This window comes from Takifugu flavidus, chromosome 6 (assembly GCF_003711565.1).
Source record: "Takifugu flavidus isolate HTHZ2018 chromosome 6, ASM371156v2, whole genome shotgun sequence".
Classification (NCBI taxonomy): Eukaryota; Metazoa; Chordata; class Actinopteri; order Tetraodontiformes; family Tetraodontidae; genus Takifugu; species Takifugu flavidus.
The window spans coordinates 13,609,105-13,637,003 of record NC_079525.1 but is presented as its reverse complement, the minus strand read 5'-3'; the positions used below and the strand labels follow the sequence as shown (position 1 = coordinate 13,637,003).

Below are 27,899 nucleotides of genomic sequence, written 5' to 3'. Positions count from 1 at the left end.
ATATCTGTGTGCAAGTGCCTCAGTAGCCCCCCCGGTTCCTACTACTGCACACTTTATATTTTAAACTTAGCAAATATGATTTTGTTCTGCGATGAGCTCCAATTAAAGCAACCCAGAATCAAACACAGAATGCTAACCTACCTCGACAAGGTCCAGAAAAAATGCTCTGCCACAGAAAGGACATGATTGCTAATGGAAGGATGTCAAGTCGCTCTCCCGGATATGGAAAAAGTTTTTTAAAAAAAACAAAAAAAAAACCCTCTACATCCTCCACTTGCTCCATTAAAAGAAACTCTCTCTCCCCACTTTTCACGTGGCATTTTCAGAATCGGACAAAATTGCCAGGAAGACATAAAAGAAAAAAAGTTGAAGCCAGAATATTATATGCTTAAGCATGGCGATAACGATTCTCCATTGAGTCACTAATGGATTTTCAAAATGGCTCTTGTCTGCTAAGAAACGGCTTGACCCCTTTTTCTTTGTGCTTTTTTCCATCAGAGGAAGGAAACAGAATTAGTGTGCGGTGAATACTCATTACTGGGCCATCTAAAGTCATGGAAAAAGGCAGACATTTTCAGTAAATCTTGAATTATTGCATTTCGCCACTAATGCGCGCGCACGTGTGTGTGTGTGGAGTACAAATACAATTTAATGGGATTATGATTGCCTTAATACTATGCAGTGCATGGCCTGTGATCGGCCGGTAAGCTATACATCGCCTTGAACGTTGATTATTCCTTTGAATCACACCTATATGGGGGGGTTTTGTCCTGTTGAGACACATGTGCAACCTTCAACATGTGTGTCTGTACGTGTGTGTTTGCGAATGTGCTTTGTTTTATTTGATCCCCCTATAACACAATTAGAAGTAGCTTTAAAAAAAATCAATTAAAAGTTTTAATTTCCTCTTTTCAACAATTTGTCCATTTTAATTGCGATAATTAGCCGCCCCACACAAATGCCTGTAATTTCTAAAACGCACATTTATCCCTATTCTGTCTGTGTGCAGTGAAATGATAATTGCTGGGATGATGGAGGTGTGATTTTGATATTTACTGTCTGGTTTTGTCCCATGTGTAAGATCCTGTCTTTGTTAATTAAAGCCTCGGTCACACGTCTGTCAAAACATTTTATGTGGGTAATCAGAGGAAGCTGTTTGAAACAAGGATGGAAGGATTTAATGAATCATTCTGCAAATATTATTATCCCCACTGGAACGTTTTGTAGTTTGTTTGTTTACTTCAGTGAAAGTCACACCTTTAAGGCTGATGGATCTCTTGTCTCTGTGCCTTTTATTGCCACACAGATCAGCTGGAAGGTCGTTTCTAGTGTTGTAACATCACGCTGGTCTGATTTTTACTGTTCATAAGGAAGCATTGCTGTCTCCAGTCTTAATAAACACATTTGGGAGTCGTCATTTGACACATTTACACACACTTCAGAAATCTAAGGAAAACCCCTTGTTTATATGTTTCCATTAGATTTCTCTTGGAGTTGGTGCATCACTTATGGCCACTCAAAATGGAATACACATTGCTGCTGAGCGTCATTTCTGTTTGGTTTTTTTTACATATTCCTAGACAGGCTTATTTGGTTGGGGGGGGGGGGGGCAGAATATAGAGAAATGCAGGATCATTCCCTCATGATAAACATCATCAGATAACTGCCGTTATCACATTACGCCGTATACACGATCACTTGAATAATCTGATAGCTTCAGAAATGATTGAATATGACTATGTAAAGGGGCCCAATGTCATGTCCTATTCACTTTTAACCCCTGCAGAGCAAGAATATCCAGCATAATCTGCAGCTTTAGCGATGCAGACACTCATTTAGGCATCACGTGCCATGGCCTGGGAGCGAGGATGTTCTGCAGCATTGAGTTGAGCACGGTTTAAAGAGATTACCCTTGGGAAAATTAAGCTATATTCCCTTTTTTGTCCTTGAATCGGGATAAAGGAGAGAGGATTCAACCTCCCTTTTCTCCCGTGATAAGACTTTTGTCAAAAACTTCAGAAGTTACTGTCATCTGCGAAGCCAAATATTGTATTTTTTATTTCATCCTGTAGTTTGATATGCGAGCAGACCAAGAAACAACATATGGGAGAGAACACGATGCCCAAACGATGTCCCATAAGGTTCTCATTGTGGCACCACCTCGGCTGTGTAGGCACTGAGACAGCATGAGCAAGACAGAGGGGAACGCGGTTATTTTCACCATCTCTCGCTTTCCTGAGAACATACAACAATTTTCAGCCCATCAAAGAAGTGATAAAACACACGCAGCATAGGGAGGGAGTCTCCCTAATGCGCTCTGCTCGCAGCGGGGCTCTCCATCTACCCGAGCCTCTCATCTGCTTCCCCATTCCTCTACTCCTGTTTCCCCTTAGGCCCAACTAGATACATCCAGGCTAATTGGATTAGCTGTGACAGTAATGCACTACTGGGTCTCCGTTGCACAAACACACGCTAATAAATTGCAAATGGGAGAATTAGCACTTCCAGTATCGTTTATGAGATTAAAGCAGATTATGAGTGGCAGAATTAAGTAAGTGTTAGAGCCTCTTGACAAGAGGAGGAGAAGGTTTCTGACCTTGGGGCTGTGGACCAGCCCCGTGCCTGGACCGTCAGACGCAGTAATTAGCCGGCAGACTCGGTAGCATGCTGGCAGACAGGGTAATAATAGTGTCATTGCTATTAATAATGAGAGTGATAACGGTGCTCGTAATTATGACAGTCATAATCATAATGATGTAAATCGTGTTTCCGAGTTAGCACTTTAATCGTCGCAAGAGTGTGTGTGTGTTTGTGTGTGTGTGTGTGTGTGTGTGTATTACGAATAACATGAATGTGATAGATTCATTTGAGGCTGATAATTTATTGTCAACAGATTGCTGCAAGTATCTGCTGGATTATTATACATCGCGAGCCTTTGTTGTTGAAGAACAGCGTAGTTCCCGTCTGTTGCTTTAGCTCACAGCAACAGACAGCGTAGTTCCCGTCTGTTGCTGTGAGCTAAAGCTGGAGGTCCAGTTTGTTTCCAGGAAGGTCAAATAAAGAGAATAGGAGCTCCGACGTCACCGTCATCTGTCGCCTCGTGTTTGCACCTCACCCTGGTCAACAGTCTTTGGCAGCACTCGTTTTCAGTCCTCCACCGTTCCCCGCTCCAGCTCTCCAGTTCTACACCTGTGCGTCGACCTTTCCCAGGCGACGCTCTTCCCCGCTTCCCCTTGACTCTTTGTAGAAGCAGCGGCTTCGTCCTTTTGATTCGCACCGCAGCGTAGTCTCGCATTAACCACCGGTGATTTATTTACAGCCTTCTTGATGCAGTGACCACGTCATTGAATTGCTCCGATTTCACCGTCTTTAACTTCTCCCCTTGTTTCCCCTCTGAACCGGTGTCCCAGGCTGTGTTTTGGCAGACAGGCAGCCAGCATGCTCGGCGTCTGATCGAGGCTTACTGCTGCAGATTTGGGAGCCGCTGTTTGTGTTTGCCCAGGGCTCTTTCTCTGCTTCTCTGCACCGAGCAGAATTCATTACCAGGGCACAGGCCTGGCGAAACTCTGTTGTAGGTGGCAGCATCTCGCACATCGCTCTGCCAAAGTTAAAGTTGGCCTCGGGGGGCCTGGGTTCACTTCGGGACTTTCTTAACTTTGATTTCCTGTTTGGACTGCTTAGCTCTGCACTGACACTGAAAAGATGTGTTACAAAAGCTTTTGGGATAAATGCCTGCCAAAGAAAAGCCAAACAAGCCATCATGATTAATGTCTCAAACTCTCAACTAAATTTTTAGAACGCTCGAAGCGCAACAAGATAGAATTACAAACTGATTTTGAAAGAATTTAGAAATGATAAAATCACATACACCAGTGGAGACCTATCTAATGAATATTTCCATATTTCATTCCTTTCATATTGATTCTATTTCCCACTGTAACCACGGAAGCTAAGGGAAATAAGTAGTGATTCTTTGTGGTCTCCAATGTGAATATCTTCAAACCATGTTGTCTCTGATACATTTGTTCAGGCATTTAGACAATTTACTCAGGCAGGCCAAGTAACTGCTCTGTATATCTGCATTATCCATACTACAATACCCATAAGCCCAAGGGTTTACGCTGTCAGCCAACCAATTAACTCCAAATGCTCCCGCCAGCCAATTATGCTGAAATAATGTTACTTTGGAATTCCCCTACCACCGAAAACACACTCACACACACACACAGATGCCACCTTATTTCATCAGAATGCCAACTTGGGTCGTGTGCATGTGTGTAACAGAGATGAAGATGAAATAACCATCTGCCACAGGCAGACGTGTGTGAATCCCAAATGAAGACGAGTGGTGGGCTTCAAACAGCAGCAGCATGGAAATTGTAAATGAACAGAGTGCGTTTGTGCCTGGAGGCAACCCGACGTATACGCGTACCTACAGAGACGCAGGCGCCTCACGGTTCTCAGATACAGGAGCAGTGGTCAATTACTCCCTTTTACACACTTTAATCCCCGCTCGTTTTCCCCCTCCCCATTAGTCTTATTCCCCCCCTCTCTCTCACTTTGAAGTGAGATGATACCATCAGAACTGGGTCAACAGAGAGCAATGTCAGCTGTTTGCTGATATTTGTGGAGAGTTTGAATGTGAAGGGTGTGTGTGTGTGCTTCTGAGAGAGGGGGACTCTTTTATTTGACTGTGTTTGATGTGAATAATCTGAGCAATGTCCTCATTAAGGTGCTCTCACGGTCTTCCTTTCTTCTGATCAAATGATTGCACGATAACAGCCTGGTCCTATTAGACCAGGCGGTAATTTACACTCTCGTTTAGAACGTATGGCTTTCAGACTTATTCCGGAAAACCGGAGATATTTTCCATTTTAAACGAAAAATCTGGTTTCAGTCAGATCCATTTTCAAACACTGCATTTGGCTGATGTTTATTCAAGCAAGTCTGGCCTTTTCTAGATAATAATAATCACATAGTTTTTTAATGAAAAAAGAAGCACATGAGACTCCACTCAAACTTCCTGAATTTAATGAAAGGTTAGGTGCATAAATAATTGTTATCTAGTCCCATCCAGTTAGTCTGCATGGGTGGAACCAGATCTGGTGCTGGCCTACAGACTTTGTCCTTTTTTCTGTAATGTGTTGCACGGTGTGTATTTTAAAGTTATGGGCTTTATATCAAAAAGAAAACAAGTACAAGTGATAGAACCTAATTGTCTGTTTAATATAGAATGACCTTGAATGAAGAGAGCAGGTCTCCTTCTGCTCTGACAAGCAAAAACCTCAGCTCGACTATTAAACACTCAATAACAGAAGCGTCGAGTGTGGATCCCTGGCTGAGTAAATGTGGACGTTCAAAAAGGCCGACCGACAAAACGTTCATGTTTGTAATTTTATAACACACTCTATTCTAAATGTGTTATCACGTCATCTAGCATCTGCATCCTGTGTCGGTGTGGTGGTGGTGGTGGTGGCGGGGGGTGTACGGGTACACATATACGCTTAGCTTTTGCACATGCATCAATGTAGCCCCACACGAGACCTCTCAGACACAAAGGAGGTAATATATGTATGGAAGGGCCTCTGTGTCCCAGTCTTATGGAAATATAGTCTAGCTCACCGTCTCCATGCTCTGTGGGTAATGCCTGCTGCAAACCCCCCAAATGGACTATTATGTGCCTGCAGAGTAGGAGGGTCAAGAGACCTCAGATGAAAATTGGAATTGGGGGTAGGGATACATTAATTCAACTTAGGGCTGTGGTGATACAAGCTCAAATGGGATGTGCTTATTTCTGTGTGTACACGTCCACACGCCTATGCATGTGTCTGCCAAAAATGGCTCAATATGCACACACGCAAAGGGGAGACACATGAATGCATCACGCAGGATATTCATGCATGGTTTGCTAAATGTCTATAGGCTCTGGCGTGCACACACATGATTATCTGTGACTCCAGAGCCCGTGATGGACCGAACTCCGCTCCGTAATCTGCACCGGCCACATGCTTAGATCAATGCTGTGATTACAGCCGAATGGCTCGAGCACACCTCCCCCCTGCGCTCCCCCACGCCCCCCCCGCTCTCCTCTGCTCCCCTCTCGTCTCAGTGCAACCTTATCTCCCTGGCTTAATCAAATTGCCAGTTAGAGGTAAAGGCCGGTGCCGAAGTTGTGGATGAGGGGTAGCGACAGCGCCGGTGACAGATAGAAAGAGAGGAATAATGAAGAGAGTGGTGCAGAAGCGCTCTGTCACAGAAAGGGAAAGGTGCTATAATAGATGTGGACAGAAACCGGCACTGGATTCAGCCTCTCGTCTCCTGCATTAGCACCCGGTTCCAACCCCTACCTACCCCCAAGATACACACATGCTCACACATGCACGTATATCACATTTCTACCACGTTACCCACGTTATTCTGTATTCTTCTCGTCCATTCTGTTCCCCATCTCGTGCCTCATCTCTCTTTCCCTCTGTCTTTTATTCTGGTGCAGTCCCTACATATCTTCAGCAGTAATTGACATTTTCCATTTGCCAACCTCTTTTCCTATCGGCTGCCAGCCAGCGTCGCCAAGGCAACAGCAATGGACCCGTAGTTGGAAGTTGGGAGGGGAGGGTTAAGTCTGCGCGTGCACTGGCCTCTCATCTCTTCTGACACACGCACGCACAAACATGCACACTCCCTCATTTGACCTAACCTCAGAAGCCCACTTAGGGAATCGTTAATAAGCAAAAAATAATCATGAAGGTGGTGTTGAATAGGGGCGTTTAAGCTAATTTAAGGAATTAATGAGCATTTTATGATCCCTCTGGGCTTAAAAGGGTTTGCAAGACTGGCCTCATGTTCTATGTACACACATAAAATCTTCAACTACAGTGTGCTGTGTCCATATGGATTATTATAGTGAGCTACTAAATATTACAGTGTCTTTGTTGGAAACATCAGAAGGGTTTAGCGGTCAAACAGAAGTGCACTGAGAAGCAAATATCTATGATTCTTGGTTATTTTGCATGCATTTCTCCCTCTTTTCCTCTTTGTCCAAAGTATTTAGAGTAATTAATGGCCCATTAACTTAATTTTGGACCTTAATTACCCTTGCCTAGCGGGAAGGCAGCTCAGCCAGCCACATGAATATGCCTGCATCCCTCACACTCTCCCTTCCAGCGAAATTTCAAATTCATTCAGTTCTTTAAAAGTAGACACATCACAACTGAATTTGAACCACACCCCCAAACTAAACAAAGGCACAAATCACAACAAGTTGACAAAATGTACCCATAAATAGTACGTTTTGTGAAATCACATCAGTTACATTTTTCATTATTCCTAAAACCTTGCGTGACACTTACAAATGTGGACTTCCATGATTTGAAAGCAGAAGCTGTCAAATTAAACCACAGGAAGCTGTTGAGTCATAATTGATGACAAAACTGACAGCAAATGCCAGTTTTCCATTTATGAAAGAGCTGCTTAATAGCAACCACCCTGAAAGAGCCAAAGTAAGACAAAACATCGATAAAGCTAATATGTGCAACACATGCTGATACTAATCAATAATTGACAGTGGGTGTTCTTTTCTTTACCTCATTATTTGTTTTTTTCCCCAGTTTAGTTTGTCCAAGTTTACCTCCACAGACACTTTTCTGCAACTGTTTAATTGTGCATTTAAGATAGATTAGAGGCTGATAAAAGGAATAATAAAAAGGGTTTTGCGGTCTACAGATACGAGTTACAACAGGTTGAATCCGCTTTGCTGAGCTGAAATGATGAAGCTGTGTTAAAGACAGTTTCTTGCCAAAAAAAACAGATGTTACTATTTACTGTAACAGTTTAACAGCTGCAAAAAGGTTCATATTTTTTTCTAATACACATTAAATTATTTTTTTTCTGCAAAAGGTGAAACAAGTTGACTGCCAGAAAGTTTGGATTCAATTTTGCTACGACCCAATAGAGGAAAGCAAAAAGCCCCAGTTATGTGCCAAACCGCTGTCTCCTATCGATGCTTTTTAAAAAATCAAAATCAAAAATTCAATTTAAACTCTGCAGGGGCACGTGTAGCTTCCAGTAAAGATACCTTCCAGTCTGAGTCGGACAGCAGCCCTTCCTGGTCCACCTTCTCCCACCTGCTCTTGACTTGATTACTACACGAGCCGCACACTTTATTCATGCCCTGGCATCTTCGTTATTATAAAGTTGGCTACTTTACTCAAAAGAAATGGCTGAATTGATGAGCGCTAGCCTAAGGAATAGAATGAACCATTGTTGGATTGTATTCAGACTAAGGTTAATGATATTGTCACCACTTACAGCACAGAAATGAGACAGTTGTTTATCCATCCTCTTCTGTCGTGATTTCCTGCTCAAACTATCGTGTCGTTCCTACAATCCAAATTCAATGAAATGATGAAATAGCTAAATTATTGAGACCCTCTTACACACCAGCCTAGATTCTCCATCTCCATCAATGTTTGAGATTACAGCTGCTTTCACTTCCCCGCTGTTTATTATATTGAGGTGGGGAGCGAGGAGACGATAGTGGTGTGGGGTGTTGGGACTGAAAGGGTAGATAATCAGTGGAACCGGAAGCACATCTAATAAACTGCACTAATGCAACACTGAAGACAATTTCCATCAGCATGGCTCTTTATGGTGTAACCCGTAGAGATTTCTGCTCTTGATTACTAAGGCAATATAGGAGATAAGGCCAGCTTGTGCAATAAAAACAATGTGCAAATACCCTGACAAATGCAGGGTCACTTACACAGACAGTCCCCGCTTAGGCAGACACGCCGCACAAATGCAATTTCTTTTCATCAGAAATGCACTGATTTTGTTACTGGTTAAAGTCATCAAAGCTGTTGGCCAGGAGCGTCACTATGTTCTGTGTAGCGAGAGGCTCAGTCAGCTGCCCCAAGGCCTCTGCCAGCTTTTTGCTTGCGTCTGCATAGAACAGAAGCCGACAGATTCATTATTCTTTCCTTTACTTTTGTTTTCAAGGGCGCTTATCTCACTCCCGTTTTTTTCCCCTCCATGTCTAGATCTTTGTCGCCTAATGGGCAACTCAATTATTTCAATTAAAAGGGTCACCTGTCAGTCGGATGGCTCCAGGTGATGATTTGGAATGTGGAACCTCTGGCAACGGCTCTCTGGACCAAACCGCCAGAGGAATTCTTTTCAATCATCTCTACTGTGCGTGAGCCAGTCCCCACAGCCTCTACAGAGCGCTAGTGCTGTTCTACCTCCACCACCCCTATTCCACCTCCTTTCCCTCCCTCCCTCCTACCAACCCTCCCACATGTCTCCTCACTTTAATTAGCCCTGGATTAAATTAAAAGCTATATGTTGGTGTTAATTGATTTATCTTGAGACGAGGTCTATAATTACAGATTCTCAATGGAGAGATCGGAGTCGGAACGCTGGAGACTTCCGCTCCTTTATTGTCTGAACCTGTGTGTGTGTGTGTGTGTGTGTTTGCGTGTAACCACCACTCCAAACATATTGGCACTGTTTTAGCCAGTCAGAGGTTAGCGAGCAGACATCGCACAACAAACCAGGGAATAAAAGATGACGCAAATAGATGTCGTCTCGCCATAATGAAACACAATTACAGCTTTATTAGAAGATGTAATTGCTTTGTTAGAGCGTCTCAATTTGTCCTTGTTGTGCACCGTTTACTCCTTCCATTATCCACTGCATATGCTCATCCATACTTGACCTGCGGTGTAACGTGCGCCATCCATCCTTCAGTTATTATTCTGCAAGCCATTGTCTTCATTGTCTTTGTGGAAAGAAGTGGGCCGTACCACCGGTGAAGGTTCATTTGCTCAGAATACAATGAGACAGACTGAAGATCTTTAGCTGTATCACTGACTATTTGTATTCTGCTGCAGCACACGCATGCCTTCAAGAGTCATCGAGATGGACAAAGACAACCTGCAAAGCTATAGGCTGTACGCTATCACATTATCATTCTATTCATCCCCCCATCATTCAGCTCTGGACAGGAATATTAACCTGCAGCATTTCTTTTCCAGCCTATTCTTCCTTCCAGTCCACTGCATGCATCCTAATCAGGTCCAGCAGAGTACCAGGTGCTGTCTGCATGTTGGCTGTAACACCACTTGCTGGCCAAGTGGTTGGCATCAGACCTGGAGATGGGAAACGAGCCCACTGGGGGCTATAGTCTGGCTGGAGCAGTAGTCAGACAGTTCCGGACATCCAGAGAGAGAGGAGAGAAAAGAGCAGTGAAAAGAGCAGTTTGAGGAAAAGAAAGGAGAAACCAAACAAAAAGGTAGTGAGAGGGAACAAAGGAGCGAGGGAGAAAGAAAGAAAAAGATAGAAACCAACTCATCTGGAGAATGAGAGCAGGGGGGGAAAGTAAGGCAGAAAGATGGATAGGGAGGGAGGGGATGAGGGATGTGAGAGACATGGCTCATCTGCTTCTGCTTTCTGGCTGTTGCGATATTGCAGGATTTCCTAGATCAGCCAACTGTGGAAGAGAATTTTTCCCTTTCTTGTCTTGCCTTCACTCCCCCTCCGCCCTGCCTTCTCTGTCCACCCTGTCTCAACATTATCACTGAGCAATGGATTAAATTCTTATTTCTCTTCCAATGTTTTTTTGATATCAGATTTAAGTCCCTAAGCCGATCTGCGATACCTGTCTAACTGACCGATATCTCTTCCAACCTCCCCATTTTGAAGTTAAAGCGTGTTTTGAGTTGAAAGGTGCCATCTTTGGTGTTTTATGCAAAGAAAAATGTGATTTTGATCAGGTTAATTTTATTCACGAGTGGATTTATGAATTTTAACATTACATAAATACTGTGACCTTGAAATGGTCCCATGCACCGGTCATGGATGGGGCTTGTTGTTTGGTCATTTTTGCAATAAAATTGCAATGAAAGTGTCATTTACATACATTTGGATATCAGCTTCTCTGCAAGCATCAGGGAATTACTTTATGTAGATCCTAAACAGTCTGGGCCCCAAGCGGGATCCCTGTGGCACACCGACATTATATCTGAGGGCCAGAACATAATTCTTGATTTAATTTGACGCTCTGGGTTCTGCTGTTGAGATACAACTGCACACATTTAAATGGAGAGAAACTGAAAGTTGAAAACTTTCCTGGGAGAACATTTTGTTTGACTGCATCAAAGCTTTTATAAGATCCAGGGAAAAAGCCCCAACAGGACCCCCTTTTCAAGCTTGGATCGTTTATTACCTAGAAAGCAGCAGTTGGCAGCTGCTTGGATCTAAACCCAAACTGCTGATATCTATTGTAGATCGTGTGTTTTTCTTTTCTTCTCGGCTGTAATTGCAATGATAGCCGTTTGAATAAATAATAAATGTCAAGAAAATGATGTGATGGGCCTGCTGGGTAAATCTGTAAGCACATGTCAAGTGGCCACAGTCCAAACTCACTGTCTCTGGGTGGACGGACAGCAGATGAGGACTGCTTCCATGTTACGCCCCATCCTGCTCTAAGTGACTGATGATTAATTGCACATTATTAACTTAACTGAGATTTTTCTCCAGATACACGGGCGTTGATAATGTCTGAATTCTCTTTAATTGGCCAGTTCTGACAGTACTCATAATGTGCCATTTGCTCTGATCCCTCCCTAATGTATTCCTACTTCGCGATGATTTCTCCAATTTAGGAATTGGAGAGAAAATTGGCCAAAGGGATGAGGGTGAGTGGATGATGATTATTGGTTAGTTAGCCTATAGGCAGGAGCACATGCCTTTAGGGCTGGGGTCAAAATAAAGTTTGTTCAAGTGTGAAATCTCTGGTCTGGGTTTTAGAACTACCATGAGCTCAACTGCTGTTGTCTAAAATCCCTCAGACTTCTGAAGGACTATACAAATAATTATACAAATTATATAATGATTGTGATAATTATACAATTATACAAATGATTGTGAAGAGACAAGTTACAACTGGCACAGAATAGCTATTTATTCACAGTGTTTGTGACCTTAAAGATATTCATGATAAGGGATCTTATTCCTGATTTAATACCTGCTCTATGGTAAATGCATAGTTTTAATGCTTGTTGCCTATGGCATGTACTTTGGTTAAAATCCAATGTGCACGTTTGCTTTCTCATGTGCTTTATCCTCTATTCACCCTTCTCTCCCTGTCAGGTGTGTTTGTGTGGGAGCACGTGATTGTGTGAGTGCATGTGAATTTATGTGTGATGTGAAAAGCAGCATTGTTTATCACCTGTCTCGGTCCGATAAGGTGCAAACAAAAGGCAGCGTCCAGCAGCGCTGTAAACGCCGTGCTGGAAGCCTGTGTCGATTTTTACCAAACAGAAAAAAAAAACAGCTAAGAGTCGCATAATTTCCAGATATTTTGTGGAATTTACCAGTGGAAGATACCCTCTATATGCGTGGTGTATTGTGAAGTTGACATTTATGACTATTAAGATAGTAATAATGCTGCGCTGACATTTGCCCGGGTGGAAATATGCCAGTGCTGTGTCGCTAGTGCTAGTGTTAGCGCTACTGCTGAACTGCCACCTTTTTGTTGTTCAATTAATGTTTAATAAGGGAGCCTGTTTCAATCAGTAGTGGGGTCAGTGAGAGAGGTGTCATGTGCACTATAAACAAGTGCAGCTTTCATACAAATGCAAATCCAGCTTCTTTCTTTCTTTCTTTCTTAATGGTCTAATATGTGTTCTGGTTAGCTGTCAAATTCTAACATACTGCGCATTGGAACAGTGGGCAAGGAGGGCAAGATGAATGTGATGGGAGATAAATCACAAAAGGGTTTGTGTGTGTAAGCACCCATAGGGAGGTAAGGCTTAGATGGGGGAGGTGAACCCATGAGAATAAGAAAGCGTGCCGCTAGAAAAGGTGGTAGAGGAGCAGAGGCGTGAAATTAGCAATGTGCTGTCCACCACCTAGTGTGCACCTTCTTACCCTCTCCACTTTGTTATACCCAGGAAGGGGAACATGTCTGCATATCCTTCTAATCCAGTTTCATGAGGAGATAGATGCCGCTGTTGCCTGAGGATCTCACCCAAATTTAAAACCCACAAATATCTCCAAAATGACACAATGTGGAAAGGCAAGGATAAATCGCTGTCACATCTAAACTCCAAGGTGTAACAAGAATTACCTATGAAGACGTGACAACAATGGCCCTTCGGCATGAATGGAGTACCTCAGATCAAAGGAGATGAAGAGCTTATAGAGAAGAACATCAAACCATTCCATTGGGTGGACCATTGTGCCAGTGGCTGGGACAGACATCATAGAAATAACCAGGTCCAGAACTTCAGTGAAGGCTGCTCAAAGACTCCAATGATCTAAGACAGGTACTAGGAAGTAACTGTAGTTTTCCAGAACATCAATGAGCGTGAACAAGACGTTTCCAAGAATCATGACAACTTTGAGCTGTACTTGATGATGAAAGATGTCACTCACCCCCTATACAAGCCCACTTTAGCTCCTTTTCTATGGGTTGTCCACAACTAACCTTTACTGTATTGTGTGCTTAGGTTTGTACATTTTAAGTCTAGAGAAATTGTGAGAGCGTGTGTGTTGTTATAGCCCTGTTTATCGTTTGTTCAACCTTTTCTGCAGACTGTTTATGCTGAGACTTTTCTTACACATCTGTATGCATGATGAAGACCTAGAGAAGAAGCTACATGCATTCATTAACTGCCAGTTATCCCAGATAGCATATCACATAGCACATGCACATGGTTAGCCTTATTTTAGACTTTAGATACTTTATTGTCAATTCACTCCATGTTTTGAACATACAGATGAACCGAAATACCGTTTCTCTTCTCTCTAGCTTATCGTGCTGTAAAAAATGAAAATTAAAAATGAATTGAATAACTTGAAATAACAATATAAGTGAGGCAAAAAAGGGGGTCAAATAGGGTGCCAAAGACAAGAGTGTGCATATACAATGAAGTGAGGTAGGTTGATAGAATAACACAGTCAACCAGCCAGGATTGGGCCATCCAGTCATCTGCTGATACAATATTTAACTGAGCATGCTGGTGCAGCTTTGCCTCTGCTCAATATCTGTCATATGTTACAGATCTTATTAAATGCGATTCATCTGCATTACTTTAGAGACCCAAGAGACGTATGATAACGTCATTATTTCACATCACTTACACTCATGGAAACCTCTTAACGTGTAATTTCTGGCGAATAAAAGTATCAAGCATTGGTGAAATGTTTTGTGATACAATGAATGTTTTAGGAACTCTTCCTCATCACGGTGAGGGCTGTGGGCCGTATCATTCTATTTGACAGTGACGGAAGACAGCAAACATCTGCGTTGCTATCTCTATTTGCTCTTGTATTGTTCTGTCAATGGTCAGAGGAACAGAGGATTGCACCTGTGCATTCCCCCTTTCCTCTCCCTTTCATTCGTCTCACACTCCTCTCTTGTCTGTGCCTGTCTGCTGTCTATCCACATTCTTTCTGTCTCCCCGCCACTCCTGTCTCTCCTCTCTGCCGTCTCCCTTTCTCTCGCTCCCGGTGCAAGGTGATGAAAGCGGATGTGTGCGGGTCTGCAAGAGCACGCCTCAGGGATTTACACAGCCAGCCGCATGAAAGATTCATGATGCTCACAAGGGTGTGTGGGTGCGTGTGTGTCTGTGTATGCGTGTCTGTTCGGGGGCGGGGTGGGGTGGTGGGATGGGACTGGAAAAAGGGAACAAGGAGAGACAGAGAAAAGGGAAGGAGGGTGGGGGGATAAGGGTACAGAGTGTGAGACAAATTGATGGAGCACAGCAGGGCTAACTCGCCAGCCTACGATTATACTGACTGCGGCTTTACACATATTTTCAGATGCCACCAGTTTATTTATTTAGATATTCAGTTGGTCCCTAAATGTAATTCTTTGAATTCAGCTCTAGTTTTGTACCCATAAAAGAATAAATAAATCCCAAATGACTAATTTTGAGTATGTACAGGACTGTGTTGGGCAGGTTTACCTATATGTGTTCCAGGTATTCACATCAGTTCCAGTTATGAAGGACACATTTGCCAAAACAAATCTCACAGTAGTCCATAATACTATTTTAAAAAAAGTAACTACCAGAAAACAATATAAGCACAGGAAGCCATTTAATATAGTAATTTGTTCTTGTGAAGTGTTTTTTTGCCATTATGTTCATAACTTGTTCCTGCAATGCAAAAAAAAGGGGGCAAAAAAGATAAAAGCCTTGACAACATGATGGTATTAAATAGTACAGTGGCCATCGTTGATTTGTGATTATTTTATTTTTTTTGATGAGTTCAGTCAAACACGTTTGAGTCCGCATCATCCGATTTCCCTACCTCCTCCAGGTTCTCTCATCTTGCCAGGTCCGTGCAAAGACATGCTGGCACAAGAGGAAGTGCAGCATTGCCAAGTGTCTATTGATGTAGAACAACTCTATTCACACACCTTTACCTCGCCTGGCAGACAGAAAGAGAGAATGCTTTTCTGTGTGTGGGTGTGTGTGCGTATGTCTATAATATATTTGTGTTTACCTAAATTCAGCGGGTGCCCTAATATCCCCTCTCAGGGCTTTCCCCCTCCCTTTCTCTCTCCATGCAGCAGCATAAAATGCCTTCCATTTTTCCGCTTTTGATTGCGTTTCAGATTGCACTGGCTAGAAGTGAACAAAATATTCAGGTAGGGGAGAAAAAGAAAAGGCAGGGGTTGAGAGATTGAACTTCAAACGCAAGGTCAGACCAAGGAGAGCAATGAAGAGACAGTCAGAGATTTCAATGTAATACGGATAGAGGAAATAGGGGGGAAACGGGAGAAAAGCCTCTGGGGGAGCATATTATATGGCCGTTACCCTCCTCTGGTGCAGTAGCGAATAGGAGAGGCTGAGTACCCACTATTTCAGTGACCTTGGAGGTCAGCTGGAGGAAAGCAACATTAATCAATCTGTCGCCCAGGCTGAGGTGGATGATAGCAAGCAGCAATGCTCAAAACAACCCCCCTCTCCTAAAGCCATCAACACCACAACCAGCTCCCCCTCCAGCCCTCCGCACATACAAATCTACCTCCCTCCATATTTATGCACAGTCCCCCTCTGCCCTCTCTCCATCACTGTTTCTGTTGTGCTGCTGATTATTCTCTTTATTTTATTCCGGCGCCCTTCGTCTTCTTCTTGTTCTTCATATGCCCTTAAGTCTCTCTGGATCTCTAGCTACAAACAGTGAATTAACCCATCGCCACCCTGTGTTAATGGACTTCTAAATATCAGCCTTTGCCTGTAGCCATGCCAGCAACATTTATATTAGTGGTGGGATTGAGTTCCATGGTTGCCTCCTGGCCACCTTCAGATGCAGAGATATGGATTGGCTGGTCTTCGTTCTCTGCATCTGTATAATCAGTGGAAATGTCTAGTGGGAGAGTTTATTTATTAGCATCTGGGCTGGTATTTAATGAACATCGGTTTGAGCTGTGTAATTTACGGGTAGACCTAAGACACACCCGCACCAAGCAGCCACTTGAATTAAAAGAAATTGTGATTCAACAGGCCAGCCCAGCTTCTGTAACTGCTCTGAACCAATAACCTTGAGGACAAAATCCTGCCTGAAATATCCGTAACATGATACCCAATCAGTGTATATAAAATAACATTTTAAATGAGGATTTTTCAATTCTTTTGGACTCATAGTGGGACAAAAGTTGCCACTTCAAATGCACACAACAGTGTTCCTTTTTAGATTCCAAACTGTTACAAAATGACAAAAAGGAAGCTATAACAAGCTCAGCGCCAACAACCAGCAAGAAATGTCAGCATGCCAGTGAAAAATTAAATCAACAAGCAACTGTGCAGGTGTAGAAGTTCTCTGTGTGTCAGTACAAACCAATCAATACAGCCAGAACCCTTAACAAACCAGAGCAATGGAGAGGATCTGTGCGTGTCTGTGTGGTTTTGTGTGTGTGTGTGGTTGTGTGTGGTTGTGTGTGTGTGTGTGGTGTGTGTGTGTGTGTGTGTGTGTGTGTGTGTGTGTGTGTGTTTGCTGGGGGTATGGAGAGGGTTGGGTTGTTCGACGGCTGGGTTAATCTGCGACCGCTCGTCTGTGCTGGTGATAGTATTGATCTGGTGAAGATCATGTGAAGGTCAGGATATGTTGTCTCTGTTTGGTCTGCCTTTATCTTAATACACTGCCTGTCCTTTCACTGCAGATATATAACAGCTCGTAGCACATGGATCATGATAGAAACATTAAACACAACAACAGAGGCTCTATAAAACAGCAATGCAGCGAGCGGGAAAATGGATCGGTGGCTTTAGATTTGCCTGTTTGAACTTAAATATGATAAGGCCGATAAGCGTTTTGTGTGGTGGGCAATGAGAACACTTCATATGGAGCTTTCCTATTTCCTATTTAATGCATTCATCATCTTTTCCCCTCAAATCAAAGTAGTCTACAGGAAAAAAGAAAAAAAAACAGTTAATCTAAAATGGCCAGTCCCCGCCCCCATGCATGTAATGATATCAGAAAAGAAATGTAAAGGATATTTTTCAGTGGCTGCTACGCGTGCAAGGTTTTCTCATTAAACCACAAAGTCACTTAAGAAGAGTACACGATGGAGTACTGTGTCATGCTGTCAACCCAGAGGGAGGATCTCATTTTTTCCCATTATACGACAATGCATTTACCCACAATCATGATCACTTTGACAAATTTCACTTACTTTCCATTGAGAACTATTAGTATATTTAAGAACAGTAAAGTATAAAGGCAGATGTTAGTATTTTGTTGTTTGACACTTCTCCCGTCCCCCTTGTGGGTCATTATTGTCATTTCACAATGATGAAACAGAAAATTGGTTCGTTTGTTCTTAATTATTCATTTTCATCCATAAAGGCAATCAATTAAGCTTAAGTGTGCAATAAATCTGATTAACCAGTCAGTTCCCAAAACACCATAAAATCCACACAGGTCTTATACCCCGGTAATGAGTTCGCAAGCAGAAAGGGGGGAAGGGGTTAATAAGCGAGGGTACTAACCAACAAATACGCACACATACACACACAGGCGCTGGTCTTTTTTAGGTGAATTGGTGGGTCGGAGGGACATAATTTAATGTATTAGCAATTGGGGATGAAAGATAAGCTGGTGTTAATGTATGCTAATATTAAGGTCTGCAGCATGTAACAAAATAGAGCAAGGTCATCAGGAAAAGGCACACTTGTAATTAATGGATGAATTCATTACAAAAACAATGACTCAGCTCAGAAACGCCCATTAACAAGATAAGGCATTTGAAATGAAAATAGGAATGTTAATGTGTTTACAATGGGAGCCGCTGCACTCCAGCTTTCAGCCGTTACGCGTGCGTGCGAGTCGATGTTGATGCGCTCATTTGATGGGGTGAACATGCGTGCCTCGCTTACTGCCACTGCTGCATCATTCCTCATTATTCTCAGACACACTCGCCTGCTGCCTCTTTGCCTTCTCCCTCTCCCATGCCTTCAAGTATCCCTCCACCCCTCCCTCCGTGGCTCCATCCCTCCCACCCTCTCTTGCTGGCCTTTACCTGCCCGCAGTCCTCAGGGGAAATTACCCGAGCTCGGTTACAGTGTCCGGCTGCGCTGCGATGCTCCGCTTTGCCCTACCCATACAGCACACACACACATATGGACACACAAATACAGTGCAGACATGGTCCTAAGCAGGCCCGACATTCCAATTATATCGACATTCTTTTGTCAAATGTGTGTTTAGAGCAGAGTGAAGGTGCATTTCATTGTGCAGCCAGTTCCATCATGCTGAGGATAACTACCTCTATAGTCTTAATGCAAGTTAATGAACAGGAGCCCTCCTCCTGTCTTATGGACTTTCACGCCCTCGGCTACTTGCAGTCCATCTTCTCTCTCATTTGCATTACGTTTGCAGGATTTCACTATTCTTCACTATTGTTTGAAATATCTCAAATGATTGCTAATCCAAGTGAGAATACCCTCAACACTTGTCGACGCAACTACCATTTGCCTTGAAGTAGCCACGGCACCCTTGCTTCACAAGCTTCTTTTATTTTCATTTTTATTTGACTCTTTCCCCTCTCAGAATTATCTTTGTGACAGGCCTTTTGCATATGTCAAGTCATGCCTTTGGAAATGTCACTTTGAGCGCAGCAGCAGTCCCCTGCCTGCATTCTGATTGCTTACTTGCATAACATTCAGGCTGTTGAGAAGGATCATGTATTCATAATCAACACCAGAGGACATACACCCAATGACACATTATATATTCTTCATTGTGGAACTGATTATAAAGCTCTTTTTTTTTGTCATATGCAGTGTTGGGGACTTAATACCCAATCTGATTTTTACTTGCTACTGTCATGAAATATTTAGCTACCACTCAGATTTGGTATGTTCAGTTAACTCAATCAGATTAAATGTTAAAATGATGCATTTGGAGAGAAGCTTTAAACTTCAGTTTGAGATTAACAATTTATTTTAAATGCTAGAAATTCATTTGATGTTCCTATAAATTGATTTGTCCTGTCATAAACCACATAATATAGTTTGACTTGTAAAGTACAAATTATGTAATTTGTATGATGGCGTTCCAACTTTTTATGAATGGGTGTGATTATTAATGTTTCAAATGGAGATACTTTCTCTCATGAGAATCACGTGTAAATAATAAAATGTAACCACAGAGCAGATGCATTAAATATGCATGTGCACGTAAAATACCAATGCAGGATGCATGAGGATCTGCGATTTGGTGTTCGCACATGCGTTCTTGCGTGAACTGGTTCCTGTGTGTATGTCTGGCGGGTTCCCATGCATGGCAGCCTTGAAATTAAAACCTTATGCGGAACGTGGCTCGTGATTAGAAGGGAATTAAAACAACACGCGGAAGAGACCACAGGAAAAAAGAGGAGCGGGGGGAAAGGGGAGGAGAGGAAATGGAGACGTGTGCATGTGCACGGAGAGGAATGAGTGATTGCCTCTGCTGCACTCCCGCAGTCGCTGTCTGGGCTGCGCTTTTATCAGGGTGTCAGGCAGACCTTTCCCGCTGGCTCGCTTCTGTCAGCGGTCTGCTCAAATGTGATAGCGGCTGGGGAAATTTGGTGGAGGCATGAGGCAGAGAACAGTGGCGATGAAAGGAATCTGTGGGTTGCACTAAAAACAGACCCATGTGTGAATTAAAATAAGACACGACCTATATTTAGCAATATAGAAGGATAAATGTATGCACACTCGCATAAAGCTATCCCTGTCCATCGTCCCAAACACACCGTTGTCAAACTGAATGCATGTTATTGGAGAGATGAGGTGCTGGTGTATGGACATTTATGCTAACACGCTGCTGTAGGCACTTTGCATAAAGAGTTTCTACTGTGGAAACAGGGCTAAAACACCGAATTGATGCTTGAGCTGGCTTTTTTTTTAGGGGGGGTTACCCAGGGGGGGGGGGTTTAAACAAACAAACACACTTTTATTGTTATGAGTTAACAGCAATTTTCTGCGTACTGTTAAATGGTCTGAGTTGCAATGAGCTACATTACCTTGGAAGAATTTTCTGAAGGCATTTGTTTCTGCTCTCACCTCTTTTAACCCCGAGTATGAACATCTGCTTTCTCCATTCAGCTAGAACGGTCTATTTTAATAGCTCTGGGCACCGTGCCTTAAAATAAAGAGAGAAAGGAAACTTCTGGCCAGGGGCCCCCTCGCTTTCTTATTAGCAGTCTCTCCGAAAGACATATAGAAGCTTGGAGTTCAGTTAAAGAGTTCTCACTGGTCAACATTCTCCTTTGTGCACTTCAACCTTGACCTTTTCCCACTGCACTGTGGACATATGTGTGTGTGCTAGAGACAGAGAGGAGAGAACAGAGAGAGACTGGACACGGAGAAGCCATTTCCATGAGAAAGGCTTGCAGAGAATGGACAGGGGCCACATTTTCTTTCTGTGAGACAGCTGCAGATGTGATTCGGAGAGCACAAGGGCGACCTCATCCATCAAGTTGAGAATAGCCACGAATTTGCACCCTGTGTTTCTAGACATCATGTGATCAGAAGATTCTTGGCAAAGGTCATCCTGGGTAGGGAAACTTCACTTGGTCCCTTTAAGACACGTTTCAGTTTGTGATGCAAGATTCAAAATGTGGACTCAAGTCACCTTTGTGGGACCTATTTCCTTTGTGAAGTCTCCGCAAAGGACCTTTGGTACTATGCAGCAAAACTAGTAAATTTACATTCCACTAAAAACACTTAACTTGTGTGTTGATGACTCAGTGGGAGTTTAACCTATATTGTAAACACAACACCTACAGATTTAAAAATGGTACTGACAGGAGGCATGTAGCCCATAAACGGCTATAGGGGGCTGAGGGAAACGGCAACCTGCTGAGAACTCTCTACGCAGTTGTCACTAAGCAACATGGTTTGATGTTATATGACAGCGGATCAACTGTTAATAAATAAAGTAGACACGGCTCTGTATAACACCTCCAGTTATTGAGGTTTTCAGTGAGTACATCATGTAATATTGTCTCCATATTCATCCCCAGAGCAGCCTGACATTTGTTTCCTTCTTTAAAGACTTAATATCAGCTGCTTCCTTGCTTGCTCGCTTCGGCCATCACCTTTGAAACATGAGCCAGGATCTGACCGTCCTCTCTGGCAGGTTGGAGAATGATGAGGGGGCGGGCCGGAGAGCGGGCGAGCGGGCGGGCGGTGTTAGGAGCTGTCGTGTGATTGGTCGGGAGTGACGTATCCGGAGCCACTTCCTGGTCGCTCCGCTCTCCGGGAGGAGGAGAGTGCAAATGCGGTGTTGTTAGTTTGAACAAAATGGCTGCGAGACCACTGTCAACGAGAGCTCACTGAACGCCTATCATGACTGTCCGCTCCGCCGTCTGGATTCACATAGAATGTATGTCCCAGGAGTCGTTTTTCACTTTGCATTTGCGGTAGACCGCCCTCGGCTTGTCGTCCCATTGACGACCTAAACAGGAAAAAAAAAAAGCATATATTTTTTTGCACTTTACAACAAGTTGGCTGACTGACGGAACGTCGACTTAATAATCTGCGTTTTGTTTTTCTTCTTCAGAGAAATCCCGGCTAATATCGATGGCTTTTCAAAACCTCGGATCCATCGACGCGAACCAGCGCTAACGCTATCTTACCTTACACCAATTTAGCTGCTTTTAAAAGTGATTTTTAGTCGTCTTCGTCTATGGGCTTTTTTAAAAAATTATTATTTTTGTTAGCGGTGCTTCGTTAGCTTCTCCGACCACCCATTTTATTGTGACATTTAAACTGTTTTCGTCGAGTGTAATCCTACTTTATATATATATATTGTTTTTTTTAAACAGCGAATTTGCTGTGTGTCTGACTGGGTTTCCCTTGTTTACCTCGGTATCTTGTCACTAAGCTGCTTCAGTCGCCGTGTGATTAACTGCGACTGAAATTCTGCTTCATCTCTTTACGGGTAACTTCAGAAAACGCATTTTGGAGAATGTTTTTTCTACGTGTTTTTGCTGCCATGCACCGACTCCTCACCGAGAGCTGCCAAAGCTGCACTTAACGCCAGGTAAGTTCCGATCTAACCTTCCTCAAACATCGATGGACCAAACTCTGGCTGCAGAAAAATCTGGATTTGCTATTAGATCAGCCGAAATATGTGATTTCAGCGTTAACTGGCGATGTTTGCATGATAAAGGTCACCCATCCCATGTCTGCTTTTCCTGATGCGTTTGGAATTTTGGGGAAATCTCCCTCCTGTTCCTACTGTCGTGCACCATCGTGAGGACCTAAATAATCCTTGGACATATTTAGTGATGGTGTCCCCTGTGAAGGATGGATCAGTGGAGATGTTGTTGTGCTGCCTTTAATGAGGTTTTTTTTGTGATTTTGTAAGGGGAAATGACATTAAAACGACACAACTTTCTTGTTCTATCGCCGCTCCTTCACGATTGGCTGGATGTACCGGAGCACACTGGGTACATGTGAGCGTGGTGGGTTCTTGGCCGGCTTTGGATTCTCCCATAATCCATGTAAAATAATGCAGAGACCACGCGCTCCAACAGAGCTCCCCATGGGCTGCTGTTGGACATTCCCATTTGGTCCCGTTCATGCGTTCATGGGCATTCAGGGTTTCGCCAGTCATGCACACATTTTCAGCTCATTTCACCCCTTTTGTCTTTGGTCCATTCTGTCGTTCTGCGCGTCTCACCGTGTCCGTTGCACGTGTGCATTCCTGTACATGAATTTTAAGTACATTATTAAAGCTAGTCGTCCCATTTCTCCCCTCCTTCCTTCACCCTGCGGCACAGCGAGGAAGCGCCGTGTTCTGATTGAACTGTCGTCTTCCATTGCGTACCCCCTTCCTGCATCCTGTCCCCAGGCGCTGGGCTATAGCTTTTAATATCTTCTCCGCGTGTCTTAATTGAAGTACATAATTTCCTGTACAGTTTTACCCCCCCTTCCCAACCCCGACATCTCTGTCACCACTGTATTATCTCTATCGTCACCCACCCGTGCGGCGCCGAAATGAAAAATGCGTGCCAGCAGCAGCTCATATGTGTTTTAGAGGCAGCATTGTGTGTTTTTAAAATACGTGTACGTCATTTATTCGCATATCTGGTGCTTGTATATTCATGTTCGACTTTATGGCTTTTTGTGTGTGCACATAGAATTTATAATGAATATATAGATATTTATTTTTCTTGATTACTATTCCCCTTGCGATGGTTGTGGGGAGGGTGCTGGAGCTAGTGCTAGCTGATGACAGAGCCCTATCTGAGCATTTGAGGGTCCGGCGCCTTGCTCAAGGGTACCTCGGCAGTGCTCTGAAGGTGTCCTGGCACCTGCTCACCTTCCAACCTTTGTCGACAACCAGGGCTTGAACCAGAAACCCTCCACTCCACGGCCCAGTCTCCTAAGGACTGCGCTACCACTGACCCGTGCTTCCACTGCCTCATGGAATCTTTTTTTCTTTTCTTTTTTTTTTTGCTGACAGATGTTTTATATTTATGGCTGAATAAACCAGAGTTCACATTTGACGGAGATGGAGAGCGTGTGATTGTTTGTGCGCAGCTAATTGTTAGCAGTTGGCTAATGACCTGCGTCGTTCAAACTGTGTCCTGCCTTGGACACGCCGACACACACCATGTCACATGACCATGGTTAACTCCCAAACAGTCCAACATCTTAGACTGTTTGTCCCAGAACTGCAAACTCTTATCAACTGTAACTATCAAACAACCTTTTTTATTTTATTTTTTCTTTCATTGGGCTCCAATCTCGGCGATTTACAGGAATCCTTTCTGACATTTTGGCAGCGAGCTTGCAGGAAATCCACATCACATGTTTGCTCAGGTCCGACCAGGCTGCACACTGTTGGCTTGTCGACGTGAATTTCTTTTGAGCATATTTGTAACGAAGCCACGAGGACAAATCCTGACTGGGACTCCCATCTGCTTCCTTACCACTAAAGCGGCAGAGTCATTTGTTTAAAAGGAAGTCCTGGCTCGCTTCCCCTTGGCTGACCCTCTATGGACATTACACCACAATCAGAAACTCCTAAGGTTTCTGCTAATAACACATAATTGGAAAAGGAATTCTTCACATTATGTGCCACCATAATGTGTCCTACTGTCACTTAGATGTCTTATGTTTCTAAAGTATACTCAACGTATACTTCCTGGTAAGCATTTAGCACTACCATTCGCATTTTCCCTGTATTTTGCACAGATCAGCGTGTTTGAAAGTGTCACTTTTTTTTGTTGCTAGCGTTCCAATTGGTAACACTACATCGCTGTGGTGCCAACAGGGTGGTTTTGACACAATCAGCTTACTATCTTACTTTTCCATCCAGTGCCAGACCATTGTGTTGGTGTGGTCATATTTCTAGATCGAGAGTGTTTATTTTTCTACGTGTAAACGCACGTTAGCTGGGCTCGTGATGGCAGTTCTCCAGGAAGTAACAAATAGCCTTTCCCTGTTTATCTGTATTTTAATACACATCACTGTGAATATAAATAGAGCCACTCTGTCATCCCACCTCAGTTACCGACTCCAATTTAAGGTGTGAAAGATACATTATGGGCTATTTCATCTCCCTGATATAGTAGCGAATGAATTCATTGCTTTAATCGTGTGTCACAGCGAGCTCAGTTGCAACTGACTGTCAGTGTAAATGTGAAAAATCCTGCTCATCATAAAGTAATGTGTGACTTTAAGAGGAAGGTTTGTTGAGTTTCCATTTCACGTTTAGGAAATCCGGTGCTTAATTGCTTCGGGTAGCAGCGTTGTCGTATTAATTCCAAGTCCTGTTGATAATTATGTCATCTCGGGGCTTTTTGTTCGCAGAAATATAGAAAAGTTGTGGACACAGTTGTGTGTGCGCCCTCTTTCTAGTCAAAATGCGTGCCAAAAGACGAGCAGAAGCTTTGGGGCCCAGCGGGGGAGAACCATTAGTGGACTGGGGGACAGGGGAGCCAGCGCCTGCGAGCCTTGGTAGGGGTCCAGGGAAGTGCTCAGTGGACCTTGGTCCTTTCCTCCCTGCGCTCCATGTCATCTAATTGGAAGGATGTAATGAGAATAATGTGGACATCTAACGTCTACAATGTGTCGTTCTAAACTGCTAAAAGTACTCGGGCCTAGTACAGGGCCTTTCTGCCTGGATGGGAAAGCTTTGGGCAGCTAAATGCAACTGGTTGAAGCATTTCTGCATCGCCACAGGTCCTTGATCCCTTTCTCTTGATGGTTCACCGAATATCTTTCATTTGTTCCCCTGCTCCTTGATTCAGGTTCTTGTATTCTCAGTATTGGCTGGAAGAGAGACGGCGGCTCCGTCTTGTGTGTTGGGCGTTTCTCTGTTAAATGAGCCACTATCAGTTAAAGTGCTCTTATCGACTTGCCAATAGGAAGCAGCAAAGACACTGAGAGCTAATTTTCTGGAAGCCAACCTCAAAGCTACTATATAGGGAGAAGTCGGACTTCCCCACCACGCACCCCGGTTCGCCCATCCATTCCCTTTCACTCGGTTCCATTTCTGCCATCAGTTCAACAAGTTAGCCAAAGTTCCCCCTGGGCTCCACTGTCACCACAACAAAGTAACTAATCTGTCCACCTGCCGGTAACAAACCTGCTTCATACCGTGTGAACGTGGCCGCGGAGACGATGGAAACGTCTGCAAACAGGCGCTTGTTGTTGTTGCTTATCAACTGTGGAATTTACAGGCCTGTTTTCCAGGGGGAGTAAACAACCCACACCTCCAGATATTTGTGGAAATGACCTGGTCTGCAGCAGATTACAAGAACCATCCCCAGGTGGAAGGACTGTCCATGATTAAGGTTTATGTAACACGGCCCAGGGGAGCCCTGTGGCCTTCTGCTACCGCGGGAATTGGGGATTTACCACATTCTTTTTCCTGAATACCTGTTTTAAACGTCGTCTCCCTCCCTTTTGTGATGAATGTTCTATATATGGTGGATTCATCATATCCCGATATTTTCCTTGAACCTTCCATCTCTCTTCGTTTGTCTTGCTTGGCCTTCTTTATGCTCCGAATCATCTAATTCTATCTGCTTTACATAGTTCATCCCTCACATCAAAAATCCCCCCCCCCCCTGCATATTGAAATTCTGCCGCTTCTTTCCGACTTTCCCATCTTCCAACGTCGTCTCTCCCGTTTCTCTGCCTGGTTTTCTAGCGGCTGTCATTTTTAATTGGTGTTTCTGTGCACCAGCTTTCATCCTCTGCTTGTTTTTCCCTTTCTCAACCCCCCCCCCCCCCCCCCCCCCACCCCCCACCCACCCAAATTCTCATCTTCCCTTCTCCTCCCACCTCTTCTGCATCGCTGGCATCAGACGGCCTGCCTCCTGCCTGCGTACATCAAGATTCCCTGTCTGTTTCTATGTGAATGGGAGTTTCTATCCCCTTTTTTTGCTACTGGGAGTATTGTTTTAGTCCTGACGACAGCTGATGTTATGCATCAGAGATCAACCCAGCAGTCCCAGCATGCGCTAAACAACTCTAATCTAATGCATAGAGCATGAAAACATATAGATGCAGAATGCTTTTGTTCATCTGCTGCTCAACTTTGAATTTGGAAACTGCTGAAAGGACATTTGAGTGCAATCAAATCTATAAATAAGCTTCAAGTGGAACCATGTTATTTCATTAAGGCTAATTCTATCTTTAGCTTCTGCATTATTCGAAATTAAATTAATTCCACGATTGGGGGCAGGAAAGGTGCTAATGTGAGCAAAGAATGAGAGAGATGAGAAGGGCAGGGCTTGTGATACAATATATGGAAGCAGAGCATATATGGAAGGTTAAATATGCATCAAGATGTCTTTTAAACAAAGAGACCAAGTCTTCCAGAAACCTCTGGCGGTGCGCCAGTGAAACACAAGATTAGAACAGTGAAGGGATTGATTGTGCAGTGCAAAGTTCCTCTGAAAAGGGGGGTGTTCCGCCCTTTCCCACCTCCCATCCAAGCTATCCAGCCTCTCACCAAGACAACAGATGCTGATGTTGTCCTGCTTCTTGCTGAATGAATGTATAAGCTGACAAATACAAATTGCTCTTGATCCAGTACTTTGCAGCCCCTCCGGAGCGAGCCTTTGTTAATCTCGTACCGTTAGATTGGCTTTGTAATTCGCAGCTACTAATTTAAAAGTAAAATCTAATCTGTCTTTAATACTCGTTATCTAATAGTGGATGTTATTATGTAGCAGAGGTTTAAATTGCTATTGATACAGGCTTAAACCTCGCAGAATACCCAACTCATACTGTAAATACACACATGACACAGTTGTTCTAAACTCAAAACCATACTTCCTCATTATTATACTCATTATATACAAATTGGGCCTGCCTTTGTTTGTCTGCCCTATTGCCACAGATTGTGTACGGGCCGTCTTCTGTCATTATGATTGA

General features: G+C 43.5%; 1 protein-coding gene across 10 annotated transcripts in view; it reads left to right on the top strand.

Moving 5' to 3' along the window:
* tnrc6c2 (trinucleotide repeat containing adaptor 6C2) overlaps window positions 1-27,899 on the top strand; it is an 86,594-nt gene that overhangs the window by 30,038 nt on the left and 28,657 nt on the right. For 5 of the 10 annotated variants that reach the window (XM_057034590.1, XM_057034585.1, XM_057034589.1 and 2 more), the window contains exons 1-2: window positions 21,747-21,882; window positions 22,451-22,542. The exons of 2 other annotated variants lie outside the window; for them this stretch is intronic. The gene's annotated coding sequence lies outside the window, so the exon portion shown is untranslated. Of the gene's footprint in view, window positions 1-21,746; window positions 22,543-27,899 lie in introns of those variants that run through there. 3 more of the 10 variants (XM_057034586.1, XM_057034582.1, XM_057034587.1) reach the window with 3 other exon arrangements.